Raw genomic sequence first — 15,047 nt, forward strand, 5'->3', positions numbered from 1 at the left:
GAGCTGAAGTTGAGATATGTTAATCCGGACTATTATATGTAAATAAACACCATAAATCACACCTAACCAGAATAATGTATTATACTCTCTGTACATAACATGCAAATCCATGAGGTGTGGCCGCCGCGCTGTTTTTTAGTGATGCAGTAGACTGACGCTAATGTAATACAGCCATTCTTCTTTTATCATTTAGAGTGTTGGGGCCATCAGGGACGAGGGGGGAAATATAATACACACCTATAACATATTATATGTATTTACCACTATAACAACTGATAAGCTTTCCGAGACAAGTGTCATAAATTGTCTGTCAGCACATTTGTCTGACAGGGAGGTAGTCACTGGTGGCTAAGACCTTTCAGCGATGCTGAATTGGAATCAATAAATCTGAAGAGGTATGTTCAAGCCTTAAACAAACAACGAAAAAAGGAAAAGTTTGTTCAAAACTCAAAAAGGTACAAACTGTTCAGCCGTAACCGTGAAGCGTTTGTTACCGTACAGTGCAGTCGGAAAGTGTTAGGATAGTGATTTTTGTTGTTGTATTGGCTCCGCGCTCCAGAACATTGGATTTGAAATGAAACTATGAGGTGAAAGTGCTGACTTCCAGCTTCTAACAGTGTTTGGGGTTGTCTCCAATTATAGGACAACGATTCTAAACAAACAGGCAAAAACAAAGGAGTTTTTATGGCCAAACACTTGGTCATAAAATCTGATCACTCACTTGACTTCAATCCACCTGATTTACTGCTGAATACCAGATTGAAGGCAAAAGCCCCTAAAACCAGCAAGAAGTGAAGACAGCTGCAGAATAGGCCTGGCAACGTGGGCAGCATTGATTGCCAAACATTTTAGGGCTGTGACGGTGAGGAAGTTTTCCCACCGGTTATTAAACGTGTGACAACACCGGTGTTACCGATTACACCGGACGTTTTACAAGAAACGATGACGGTCTATATGTGTAGCATGCTTACGTTGATCTTTACCGTCGGATGGATGTGTGTCTGGCCTCTCCGGTCGAGATTTCCTTGTGTGGCCGCAGGTTTCCACCGGGCGCTGCTCCGCCGCGCACACCGGCTGTGACTGCTCCATTTTCCTCACGGTGATTACCTCATTAACGTAATGGTTCCCTGATAGCATTGGGTTTTAAATCTTAAATATTGCCAAAAAGGCGCTTTTGCTTTTTGCTTCGACACCAAATCCTCCGCCATCGTCTTGTCAATCAACTCTCTCTCGTCCCCTGTGTGAAATCTGACTCCTGCTGCTCTGTGTTGAGACTCCTTACGGAGCAGACACTTTCACTGTCAGTTTGTAGTGCCCCTTGTCTGACTATGTATTGATAACACGGTGCTGATACGCAAAAATGAACTAAATGGGATTTCTGTAAAAAAAGCAAAACAGTGGTAACACCGACTAACGCGGCAAGCCTAAAGGATTTACAAACCAAATATTGAATAAGACAACTTAATTTGGGGGCCACATTTATACATTTCCCAACAAGTTAAAGTCAAGTCAGAACTTTAACATCACAGTCTGTTTCAATTTAAATCTCATGTGCTGGAGTATAAAAGAGCCAACACACAACAACACTGACGCACTATAACAATATATCATCAATCTTTGTACAGGTATTGTATTCCCTGTTAGTTTCTCTGGTCTGAACCAAAGGAAAAATGTCCACTGGTCTTCATACAGCTTATAAATACAGGAGGAAAAAGCTGAATCTGAGCGTTAGGCCTGACAATAGTTTGCCTTTGGTTGATTTAAGCTTTCTGAGAACAGCATGCTGATTTAAGATACTATATCAACATTTTTCTCCTTTTAAAAACCATAAAACGTGTGTTTTCAGTTGCTGGTACAATTATTATCTGGCCAAATGATCCAAACATGATTCATGTGAAAGTCTCTATTTGTCAATAGAGAATTGTTGCATAGCTTTTTTGCATATTTTTTTGTAAAGCTTTTTTTCGACATCTGCAGTAGTTGGTCTTGTGCTGCTCATATTCAGCCCAGCTTAAGCGAAGGGATACTAGGGATCGCGTTTGCTCGACTCTGCCTGCCATTTTGAGAATGCATTGGGTTTGTTTACTTTGAGATGATTCAACAACAAGGTCGATCAGTCGCGAAAATCTATCTGAGAGCATTTTCAAACACATATAAGACACGATTAGAAACGCCGTTGAACAGACACAGAGTGAATACCAAGACACCCGGTGGCCTTCTAGAGTAGAATACAGCTGTTTTTTGCACAATGTATAAAGTTATAGAGAAACACAAACAAGAAAGTATTTGAAAAGAGATAAATATTAATAATCACCTAACATGTACAACACAGTCACAAATAATGTGTCTGTCATGAGAGGGAAAACTGAAGGGAAGCAGTTTTCACCTTCGAGAGCACACGAGATGATATTCAGTTCTTTGAAAAGAAAAAAGAAGCTTGAAAAGAACAAGATGCTGTAAATCTTATTGAATGACTTAAATTTTGTCAAATGTGATGTATGAAAAAGAAGAGAGACTGAACTGATGTTAAGTTTGTCAATTTATGTTAACTTGGAGTGCCCGACTACAGATTTTCTTTCCTGAAGTTATAGTCATGTCCTGCAAGTGGAGCCTGTGTACATGACTGCAGGTCCTGTTATTTTCCTCCTGCCTATGATGAACCACAAAGAAAAACCACACTATTCTGATACCACCACGGTAGACCTGACCTGGCACATACTGTTTGAAACAAAAAGGGCGTCTGTTTTTATGTATGTTGTTCTGACACTGAAAAGAAAAAGAAAAAATGGTTCAGATACATTGTGAGCATGTTGGTATACAAAACATAACAGATTTAACTTAGTCTGTTCTTGTGAAAAAGATTATGTCAAAAACTGATATTTAACAGAAAAAAAGAAAACTTGCAAAAAAAAAAAAAAGATGAAAAAAAAAAGATAAGCACAAATGTGTTGATAGTGTCTGCTGTTCCTCCACAGGTGTATAACATTATCAAATGAAAAGTCAACTCTGCAGTATGACCGGGCACCTGCAAAACAGAGATTCTCACCACGGGGATACGAAAAAACTTCATGGAAATACTCATTTCATCATAAATCTTTCAGAACAGTATTTTGGTAATTATGGAATTATGAAAACCTGCCTATCAATTTTTTTTTCCGATCTTAAAATTATACAGATTTAAATCCAGACATTAAATTGAATGTTATTTGTTAACAGCCAAACATCTGTGGTGAGAGTCGCTCTGTATTCCAGGTGTTACTATGTCAGTACAAATCATCTGAGAGTCTTTAGATACAAAGTATATAGTAATTTTGAAAATGTATGATGACAACCAATAAACAAGACATTCTGTACAGCGACCTAAGACTTGTATTTATTCAAGTTTAATGCTCTGGGATCCACCAGTGGGCAACCTCCAGTTCTGAAAAGTGAAGCCAACGCAGAAGTGCTTTAAACTTGCATTCTTTCTAACAGCCAGCGACTCCTCTGGTTGCAAAAAGAAGTCTGATTGTACAGAAGTCTATGAGAAAATGATCCTACTTCTCACTTGATTTATTACCTCAGTAAACATTGTAAACATGAGTTTATGGTCTCAATCTCTAGTTTCAAGTCTTCTTCAATACAGCATGATGTTCATTTAGTAAACTATGGTCCCATTTAGAGTCAAATAGACCATAAAGCAGGGCATGCTTTAAGGCGTGGCTACCTTGTGATTGACAGGTCACTACCACAACGTTGTCCGGTCTGGGAGTTGTCCACATTTCCGTCTTACAACTTTAACCCTTTCACACTGTGTTTTCAGTTCATGAAAATTGTTTTAACATTTTGGTCACCGAAAAAATGTCTTAGTCAGCGTTCGGTTTGTACTTAGCTCCACCCTCTCGTGTCACTTTTGGTTGCAAAAATCCAAAAAGGTGACGTCCAAAATCCAATATGGCAATGGCCGAACTTGAGGCTTCAAAACAACAGTCCACAAACCGATGAGTGATGTCGTCACAGTGACTACGTCCATTTCTTATGCAGTCTATGGGGTCCACACATTATCAAGTGAGATAGAAACATTTTAAATTTGATTATTCATTTGTGATTAATACTTCACTTACTTCTTGATCAGCTCACCACCTCAGTTGTAAAATGGTGACACGGTCATAGCAAACTACTGCACTGACATACTATATATTGTGGCAAAGTGTTAATGTTTATAGTCATATTATCGGGCGCTGGCTGAAGAACACCAGCCTTTGTGGTTAGATCCTAGTCTAATATTATATAATACCTGCAACTCCCTTTATTATGAATCATTTATAAACTTTAATATAGTACTATATTTACTCTCAATCCATTGTATTTGAGTGTTTAAATTCTGAGAGTGAAATATGCAATATGTCTCAAAAATGACCACAATGGAACGAAAAAAGTACTTTATGCTCGCTGTCTTGCAATGCAATGCTCCCTATTTTGTACTTAAAACTTGACTGTTATGCGACTCGACATATCAGTGATGACTGAGTGTGTTTAGAGTATAGTGAATGAGTGAGCAAGAAAGTGATTTTGAACACTGCCGTAGAGCCACATTTACTCTACATCCAAGTATAATGTGTTCTTTTTATATAACATGTATTTTTTTTTGTCACAGGTTACAACAGAACTTGGACCCGCAAGCCGTCTGTCTAGATGAAACAGGTACAGTTAAGTGCCTTCGCTCAAGGGTCAGTCAGGCTTAGAGTTGGCAACAAACTGACAGTGCAAAAGAATGAGGCAGAAACCAAGAGCTAAAGTGCTAAGGCCAGTTGGACAATCTGACAAATAACAAGGGTAAACTGCCCCACTATATGAGAGGCAGCTGTGCAGGCAAGTGATTGGATCAGGTGATCTGCAGGAACGGTAAAGCTTAACAATGCTGTCTGCTCGGCAGGGGAGCGAGGCAGGCTGGGAAATGACAGGTGAGTACAGTACACCGGAACACAAGCTGTGTCTTACATCCACACTATATATCCTCACACTGCAAAGCTCACATTTTACCTGTCATTATGGTTAAGTGTTTTCAATGAGCATACAAGAAATACATGTACTTTATTATTCTGTACTAACAGGAACAAGCAGCAACCTCCGGTGCTGAGAAATGAAGCCAAAGTGCCAAAAACTGCAGTTCTTCAAATGGCCACTTGAGACTGGCTCCAAAAGCGAGTCAATCCCCATAGACCCCCATGTTAAAATGACAGACTTTACAGCAGAAACATGTTTATAGCCTGGTACAACAAATGGTGTTGGTCTCTATAGCCAATTTCCCAATTCATGACAACTGTACGGGGGTCGAATTTTTGTATAACTCACCCGTATAAATGATATCAAGGCTTAAAGTTAGACATAATTAAGGGCGTGGCCGATTTGAGTGATAGGTGGGTGCCGTACCAGGTCGCTAGCTGCAAGCTGTCGGGTCTGCTGCATCACCCGGATTTTTTGGATTAGCCGGGAGTTAGGCTGTGTCGTCACTGCCAAGATGGTAACGGCCGAAGCCACCCACTTTGAGCTTCACAACTGCTCTTCAGAAAGCTATGGGTGACGTCACGGAGACTACTTACATATTTTACACAGTCTATGGAAATGAAGCTGAAGACATCAGCTGTAGGATGTCAAATCATTGGGAGCGCTTACAAGTGTAAAAAAACAACAATGGGAAAGCAAAAATAAATGGTAAAATGTGTACTGTAATATGGGACAAGGACACATATTTTGTGAGCCCTTTTTGTTGTGCAAGTCTGCAAAGCTGGAGAAATTCACAGCATTTCGAAGGACAAATAGGAGAAATCTGAAATAATGAAAGAAAAAAATACAAATTCAAAGAGCAGAGACGTATATGTAGCATAAATGAAGGCCTGGTTATGTTGACTATTACCATAAACGGAATTATTAAATTCAGAAACAGACCAGCAAACACTGAAATATAAGTCAACATGCACTTTCATGGCGAAAGAAAGGCCTCCACCCAAGATAGTTATTTAAAATGCTGCTGTCCCAATCTTCATAAAGCAACCTTTTCCACTTCCAGCACTTTCACCGATCATGCAGATGATGTCTATTAAAGTCTATGAGGGTTCAGTTCTCATGGTGGCCACTGGGACTGGGCCAGAGACTAATCAGGACATGGAAATGAAGCAGGAATCATGACTCACACTGTTAAAATAATCCACATTAACCATTAAAAACTTGTCTCCTAGCCCTCTGACAAAACTTCAAGACAATTAAATCATCTATTTGGCAACGGCATATGGAGAGAAATCTGCTATTTCCGTCAGACTGGCTCGTCCCCTGACAATACAGTTAATTATACTGATTTCAAAGTCACAATCAAGAAGAGAAAGTCTGGTTGAGAGGAAAGAATGCATGTTTCATGTCTCTCTTTGTGGCTGCCAGCTCTCCGCGGAAGGGAAGAGGAGGGAGAGTATGCATGACAGGCTTAAAATAGCATCAGTGGGATCAGCTATCTTCTCAAGATCAGGCGATGGAGGCTTCATGTGGCTCTAAGAGCTGCTGGCCTTAGCCAACGATGAGGAGACTGATAAAACAAGAAATGGGTGGATTGTGGGGTGTGGATGGAAGTGTAAGGGAGAGGTGAAAAAAAGAGTGTTGAAAGAGGGAAAAAGGTATTAAATTAGGATTAAAGGTGAGAAAAGGAAGGGAAATGAGGCAGAGGCAATGGGCGGAGGGAGGGAGAGGTTAGAGGACGGAAAAGATAGATGGGAAGTAGGCCGGATAGATGGAAGGAAGGACGATTAAAAGGAGGAAAGGAAAAGGGAAGAAATCAAAATAAGTCACGGAAATTGTGGATAAGAAAAGGCTTTTTGTAGGCAGAGAAGGAGCATAAAGACGTCAAGAAGCAGGTGTAGAGGAGTAAGGGAGGAAAGGAGCAAAAGAACAGCAAAAGGATAGAGGTGCCGAGGAGGAAATAAAGGATTAAGAGCTATAGGAGAAAAAAAAACGCACAGAGCCTGTGTTGGCTGTCAACATCCATCTCCAAGATAAGAGCACCAGCTACATGATCTGTTTTCCAGCATTACAGATGAAAGCGAGCGCTCCTGCACTGCAATCAGATCAGCCGTGTGTATCGCCATTGTTGCCACTAGCCGGGATGATTTTCTCAGCAACACAGCTGAATGATGCACACTGCCAGGCATTGTGGAGCAAACAATGGTACAAGCCTTTGTGCACAATGGGCTGATCCCGCTTCAGCTGTGTCCTGGAGCCACTATCGCATTGACAAGATTAGTAAAAGGACATTTAATGCGTTATCTCTTTTTTCTCTGTGAGCTGAACCGAGCCAAACATTACTTGAGGTCCTGCTGCGCAATGAAAGTCACATAATAGATACAGCAAGCTTTTAATATACAGAACAGAAGTCATGTCAGCGAAGGGCTAACAATCATAATACGGAAAGCTTTGCGAGATTTGAGAGCAGCTGAGCTTATTTATTCGTCTTTTCAGTGTTGAACATGATATTTTTCCTGAACTCCTCTGTCAGTCTGTTGTATCTTTTAGGTGTCTCTTCATAAGGTTAAAGTCCAACTGAAATTAAATCAGCTCTATAAATCATATCCTGTGCATTCCTTTGAGAAAAAAAATCCTAAAGGGTGAAATGTATATTAAAAATTAGATGATACATCAACTGGTTTTATCCTTTTATAATCAATTTGACAACAATATTTTACATTTATCACTCCTAATATCACCCAATATCTTTGCATTAACCATTAGCTCCCCTATATGTAGATGCAGTAGTCTACTTCTTTTTACTTTATTGATTACTAACAAAAACACTGTCTTCCCATGACTTGTAAGCTAGAGTTTTCAGTACAAGTTTGCTTACTTCTGTGTTTCCGTTCCCCTGCCGGGGCTCAGCCTGCCAGCAATCAAACAGACATTAACACACCCCTTCAGAGGCCAAGACATTTCCCCAAAGACCAATTGTCTTTCTTTTCATAATAAGAAACTATTAATAATTCGTTTGACTGTAAAAAGGGATGACAACTTGTGATTTATGTTGGACTTTGTGGCCACTAGCAATGATTTTTTCATGAGGGAGTCCCTGTCTTATTTGTATCTCTTGTTTTATTAACATGCACAAAATGACACACATATACTCGCACAAGCTGGCTGGGGATGGCATACACATTTCTGCCGTCGGTTTATTCTTAGTTGGTGGCAGGAGCATCAAAAGGCAGGGAAGAAGAACATGGATCTAAACAAAGCAGATTTACAAATATTTAATAAATTAGAATTGCAAATCTTTTATGAGGAAAGAAAAGCTGTCGATATTTTTGTTAAGTCTTAATGATTCACACGATGTGTTTGGTTAGAAAACAGTGAATGTAAATAATACATTGTTTGTTTACAAGAAAACTCCACAGGGAGCCTTTAATAAGCCTTTTATGTCTACTGCGGGATTTAGGTTTATTATTGTGTGTTTCATTATCTCTGGTATTCCGAATTTCCCCTCACATCTGGGAAATTCATATTCATTTGAGCTATATGAATGCATTTTTAGTACATATTCATGAGTGATATTTTTAGTTCTGATTAATATGGACTGTAAAATGTAGTCATTTATAGCTGAAACAGTGCTAATTTCATTAGCCATTGTTAAATTGGGTGTAGGGCTGTCACAATATCAGATTTCACTACACAATTATATGGTAGAAATAATTCGCGCTATCACTATTATTGAAATATCAATAGAAAATTTGAAATGATAATAATAATGGTATCTGTCCAATTCATCTTGAACTTTATTGTGCGTTTTGTGTATTTTTTGGCAAATAAATTACACTCAAAATACGAGTGTAGGGAGGTGGAGAGTGAGTCTGTAATCATAACTGTATATATAAAATGATTTAAAAGGTGCTGGATTATTTACACTTTATTATCTTATATATATTATTTACATTATAACAATAATTCATCTTTAAACATCACGGTTATCGTCAATACCGGTATATTGCGACACCCCTGCAATTGTGTGTTCTGTTGTCTGCTAGTTTCCTCTCCTCCCTCACTACCAGTTGTATCCTACAAGGACGCACCCCAGAGGAACGCAAAGAACAAACAGAAGTGAACTGATTAGACAGAACAGAAATGCATGACAGTTTGCCAAATAGAGCTCCTGTGTTTTAAGTCGATACATAGCTTACATCTGAGATGCAGTAAAGCAACGATGAAATGAAAACTGTAAATGTTAAAGGAGGCAAATTAGTTGCATAATTGAGAATGATAGGCATGTATGTTAAATAATAAATCAATCAATTAATTAATTGAATTTTAGTTAGTAATAATTTTAATTTTAAATTTAAAAACAGAATACAACCTTATTTTTGAAAGGATAATTTTTTTCCATTGACTTTTTAACACATCATTTAAATCATTTGATTAATCAATTTATTAATTTATTATAATTAAACTCTGAAAAAGTCTGTAATTATTCCAGGGGCACACTCCAGACTGCATAATGTATCAGTCAAATGTAGGATAATGTGAAACTTTTAATGACATGTTTAAATAAAGTGTCTAAAAGCCCTAATATAAAGCATTCATTTAGTGATGAGAATAACACTGACATCGTACTTTCTGGTGTGGCTGATCATTTGCATTGATTTAAATGATTTACCGGTGAATTTCCAATACTTCTTTCTCATTACCTATTTCAAACCATCAGGATCATTTATGCCTGTTTGTACAGTGTGTTGTCGCAAATGAAGGGAACGCCATTTCCAGTTAGAGGAGTCACAACCCCAGTCCATTAGCCTGCTGTTATTCATACTGATGTGCTAATTATAGGGTGAGATGTGTAAGTGTTAAATGTATCTGCAGCGTTAATGTTGTGTGAATGACTTTTTTTTGTCGCGAGTGTGCCGAGTGTGGGGGGAAAGAGATTGAGGATTTCTGGGGCTGTTGGATGTATTTCGTTCTTCATCTTCATCTCTCGTCACTGTCTATATATTGGTCTTGAATTGAGTTAGACAAAATCAATAGCTACTCGAACTTACAACTTAATTTGACTAAAATTTAATTTAGAAATAAATAAAGAGGAGGCCCTGTCGACAGGTATACAGATCACTTTAAAAACAGATATTTTCCCCTCCGTTTAAAGTAAAAAAATCTGTCCACGCGACCTTCGTTTTACAAAATATCTCCGTTCGCACTTGAACACCAAAACGACTCCAAACGCTTGCTGCCACCACAATTGAGATCACAAGTTAAGGGTCAAGATATTTTGTTCCCATCCTTCTCACTCCCTTTCCTTCAGCTTCATTAGTCAGTTTGACAACAGTTATTGTTGGTGGGGGGGCTGGGATTCCTGGACGAACTGCATGACTGTCATTACTCTGCTGTCATCAACTGTCTCTTCATGACAAAAGGGAGGTCGCTCACACTTCTGAGAGCTCCAAACCTCACCTTCAATCACCCAAAAGTACGTTCAATCACCATTCGGCCTCGACATGTTTAATGTGTTCCCCGCTTTGGCCTCCTGGGACTGGAACATTTTTCAAATGTAAAGTAGTAATTAGTCCGAGCAGTGCTACCAAACCTTAAAAGAGCCGGTAGTTTGCCATCTTTATTATTGTTTCTGGCGCATGCTCATTACACAAAGAAACAATGGGGATGCGCAAAATGAGTTTTAAAAAATCTGCACCTTAGAAGGCGTTTTAAATCCTTTTATTTTTATTTTTGGGCATTTTTGCCTTTATTTGACAGTGACAGAGATAGTTGTGAAATGGGGAGAGAGAGGGGATGACGGACTCTGACCTATCTGTTTTTAAAAATATCTGTATACGTGTAGACAGGGCCTTAATTTAAAGGGTTTACACATTTCATAAAGCTTTTGTCAGCTATGTAATATTTGCATTATGGTTTAATTTTATTGTTTGAATGCTTTCTTTAAAGTTGAGAAGATGTAGACCAAGAAATCTGATGAGTTATATTACTTTAACTTGAAGAGGCAGGGCTAAGGTTAAAAAGTACTGTAAGCCACTGTGAGAGTACACAATCATCCATTTAGTCACACTCCAAACTATACTGTCTATTTTTATCTCATTGTTGACCTGGTATATTTTTAGCTTTGTTGACTCATAAGATTTGGCTGCCTCTGCCGTCAACAGCTTGTGTGTCTTCACTGCTGATGCTGGATCAACGAAGCCAATCAGCTCATGACAGCTCAATCAGGAAAACGTGTCATTAGTGTTGTTTGAAGGCCTTGGATATTGGACCGTATTGTTGTTCCACCAGAATGTGTTCTATTATTCCATCCCAAGACAAAACGCCAAATTTCACAAGTGCCAAAACAAAATTAAAAAGCTAAAATCAGCCGCCCTTCCTGCCGTGCTTTTGGCAAGTTAACTGTAACTGCGGGAGAACACCTCATTAGTTTGAACAATAAAAGAAATCCTCCAAAGCAGTTTGTATACAAAACGAACACAAACATATTCTAAACACACAACTTCATGCATACGCTATCAAGGGGGGAGAGTGGGGGGGTAGCACTATGTGTGAGACATTAATATTGCACCATGTTGTAATATTTAATGTGTTAATTAAAGTGCCCTGTGGGAATATAATCTAACATGCTTCATCAACTTGGTGCAAAATCACCTTTAAATCTCAAGTCACCAATGTATATGCATACTCGTGTGTTTTGTATCTGTGTAACCATTAATGTGTATGTGCATTATCACATGATAAATTTAGCGTTAGTTTTACACGTCGTGACCAGGCCCTGTTAGCGACGCTACAAGGCTGTGACTATTTATGTAACGCACTGTCGGATTAATAGTGGATGCTCATTAATACAAGCACTGTAATTAATTGTGCTATGCATGGCATGGCTGGAAAACAAATACAGTATCACACAGATAAGTATGGTCTTGTCTTGTGTAATAAATCATGTTAGATCTGAGTAAGGAATGAGTAATGTGATGCATAGATTTAAACACAACTATCAATATAGTTACATTAAAGTGACAGTAGGCAGAATATGTTTGGCATCATTGGGCAAAAAAATCCATAATAACCTTTCAGCATATTGTAATTCAAGTGTTCTGAGAGATAACTACATTTCTGCACCTCCTCATGGCTCTATTTTCAGGCTTTAAACAAATCTAGGCCGTGATGGAAAACTTTGGCCAATCACAGGTCATTTCAGAAAGAGAGCGTTCCTATTGGCTTTTAATTCAACAGAGGCGGCTGTCAATCACTCGCGAACTCCGATCAAATGGTTAAACTAGGCAGCGCTGATCAAACATGAATCAATATTCTGTTACTGTAAAGTCTATTTCTCACCTCAGCGCTGCATTTGACTGTTTGATCGGAGTTTGCGAGTGATTGACAGCTGCTCAGAGACGGCAGGCTCCAGCTCGGCTCTGATTGGTTGTTTTACTCCGGTCTGTGAAATCTTGCAGATGCCATTAGGAGCACCGAAGGACACAGAGGCACATGATTTTTTTTCAGATTACCTGTCTCATGCGCTACTGTCAGGATATAGTGACCGTTTTATAAAAATAACTTTTTTTAATTGCTCCATTTCTACCCACTGCAGCTTTAATCACTGTATGTGTAGAGAAGCGTCTGTACCAGCTGTTTAGCTTTAGCTTATGTGCATAAGGGTATATTGTTTACATGATCCTGTAAAGTCTGGTCTCTTGATCACTTGCTGAATCTGGTTTTGTACTGTTTTGTTTGTGGGAGTCAAGCTGTTCCACAGTAAAGTGTAGAAGGTAAAAGTACAAAGCTGTTTACTCAAACCAGCTGCCAGTTTTTTAATGACCTTAGTCATCGTGACACTTAAAAGCACCTGCTTATACATGTACTCTACATATTGATGATTAATGCTATATCGACATGGGCTGAACAGGCTACTTTGGAAATGAACATACGGACTCATTTTTTTGTCAGTTTAAACCACTTAATCTTTATAAAGTCATGCGCAACATTTTATAATTTCCCAATCGCTGGGAGATCATAATTTTTCTAGTTCACAAAAATTTGACGAACCTTTCTAATGTTATTTACTTTGTTTCTGAAATTACACTAGACGAACAATCAGCAATTGTTTTTAATCAAGAAGCTGAGGAGCTGTGGTGTTAGCAAACACATACTTGAAATGGCATACAGAAGCCTGGTTGAAAGCATGTTATCATTTAACATAACAGCATGGTACGGCAACTTGAGTACAAAGCGCAAAAAACAGGCTCTCTAAGATTGTAAGCATTGCAGGGAAGGTGATTGGCGAGTCACAGACACAACTTTGCAACACATTTGACCGTACACAGGAAGGCTAAACAGATAACTACAGATACCTCACATCCACTACACTCAGAATTTGATCTGCTCTCGTATGGCCTTCGATTTATGGTCCCAAGGGCCATCTGCAACATTTATAAGAAGTTCGTTATTCCCTACTCCATACAGGCATTGAACTCAGAATGACTGCACTAGGGAACACTTGTTATTTTTTAAGATGTGCTCTCTTTTATTATTTATATAAGCTGCTATCTTCCATCTATCTATCTATCTATCTGTCTATCTCATTGGGAGGATCATAATGCCAGGCGAATAAACACTGAATATAGAGAGTGCAGTCCTGCACTACAGGCAAGGATGCCTTTCAGAGAAAAGGTACAGAAAATAGAGGCATGTGCCAAAAGTAGATCACAAAGGGGAAGCAAACAGGATATTTGATTGACACGTGAGAGGAAAAGTAGCAAGTGTAGATATAAAAACAACAAAAAAGCAGCTCCTAGAGTCTCATTACTCGCCAAAATACGAAAGCGTTGCAAGAATTGAAAAACTGACATTTGTGTTATTTTAGAACCTCAGCTATAGCATGGGACATGGAGGTGCTCAGTAAATTTGACAGCAAACTGCACATTCAATTTTGATGTTTGATAGCAGCGCTAAATTGGAGGTCAGATGGTCACCAAATCTTAAGAAATCATTTTTTGGGGGGTCGTGGGACTAGTTTTTGGCATGTAGTTGCCAAGACTACTGGTTCTGAACGAGGGTTGTTGACATACCAGCTGACTGACCGAATGACATTGCCACCCTGATGGTGCCTTCAAATGGGGTCGTGTTTACCGTGTTCACGAGAAGAGTCGATATGGTTGTATAGTAGTCGATAAGTGTTTAAAATACTTATAACGTATTGCATTGCCTGATCCATTACTGGGCTTGCAGTCACATTGTAGAGCTCCCAGTTGTAGAAAATGAACTAAAAGCCTAAAAACTCTAAAATAGACTATTTCCCCCTTCCTGGGCAAAGTGACAGAAACATCAAATTTAAGCCTACCCAATTATTACAAAGTGTGAAGCCTGAAAGCCCAACATGTTATACCAAAAAAAGAAGCAGTAGAGAGAGTCTGATGAGAGAGATCTGGAAACAGCCCCGTTCTTTATCTGGCTACGTGTTAACCGCTGCCAGGGAGGCCACTAGTGGTTTGAATGGTGGTGAACACGGGAGCCTGCCAACATGGCAGTCCAGTTATTATCGCGTGTGAAGCCTGAAAGCTGAATGTGGCTCTGTGGAGAGCACGAGGGGCCTGTGTTAGGTTGGCAAGGTGAGCGCTGTTGAGATTAAGAGACGCGCAAATCCCCAAGCATCAAACCAGGGTCAACAGCTCAGGGCAGACAGGTGCAAGCAGACAAATGAGTTACTTCTTCATGCGTAGAGCTCATTAGTCAAACCGGTTCCCTAAACTGTAATACAGTGGTATGAAATCTAAAAATTAATGTCAGCTCAAATCCTTACAAACTATTCACAGCATGAGGCCACCTTTTTCTGCACTATGATTTGAAGACATTCATTAAGATTTTGAGGGGCCAGAGGGAACCATGATATTGCTATTGAAATAGTTAAGATCATGATCCTGCATTGGTCCTTCTAAATACACTAGGGCTGTCAATCGATTAAAATATTTAATCGTGATTAATCACGATTGTCCATAGTTAATCGCGATTAATCGCAAATTAATCACACATTTTAGTTTTGTTTTTTTTCATGTCAT

At 39.0% G+C, this 15,047-nt stretch overlaps 1 protein-coding gene across 1 annotated transcript in view; it reads right to left on the reverse strand.

Moving 5' to 3' along the window:
• The window catches only part of yipf5 (Yip1 domain family, member 5), a 217,235-nt gene that overhangs the window by 130,401 nt on the left and 71,787 nt on the right, over nucleotides 1-15,047 (reverse strand). The gene's annotated exons all lie outside the window — the stretch shown is intronic.

Source organism: Sebastes fasciatus, chromosome 16 (genome assembly GCF_043250625.1).
Source record: "Sebastes fasciatus isolate fSebFas1 chromosome 16, fSebFas1.pri, whole genome shotgun sequence".
In the NCBI taxonomy this organism is placed as follows: domain Eukaryota; kingdom Metazoa; phylum Chordata; class Actinopteri; order Perciformes; family Sebastidae; genus Sebastes; species Sebastes fasciatus.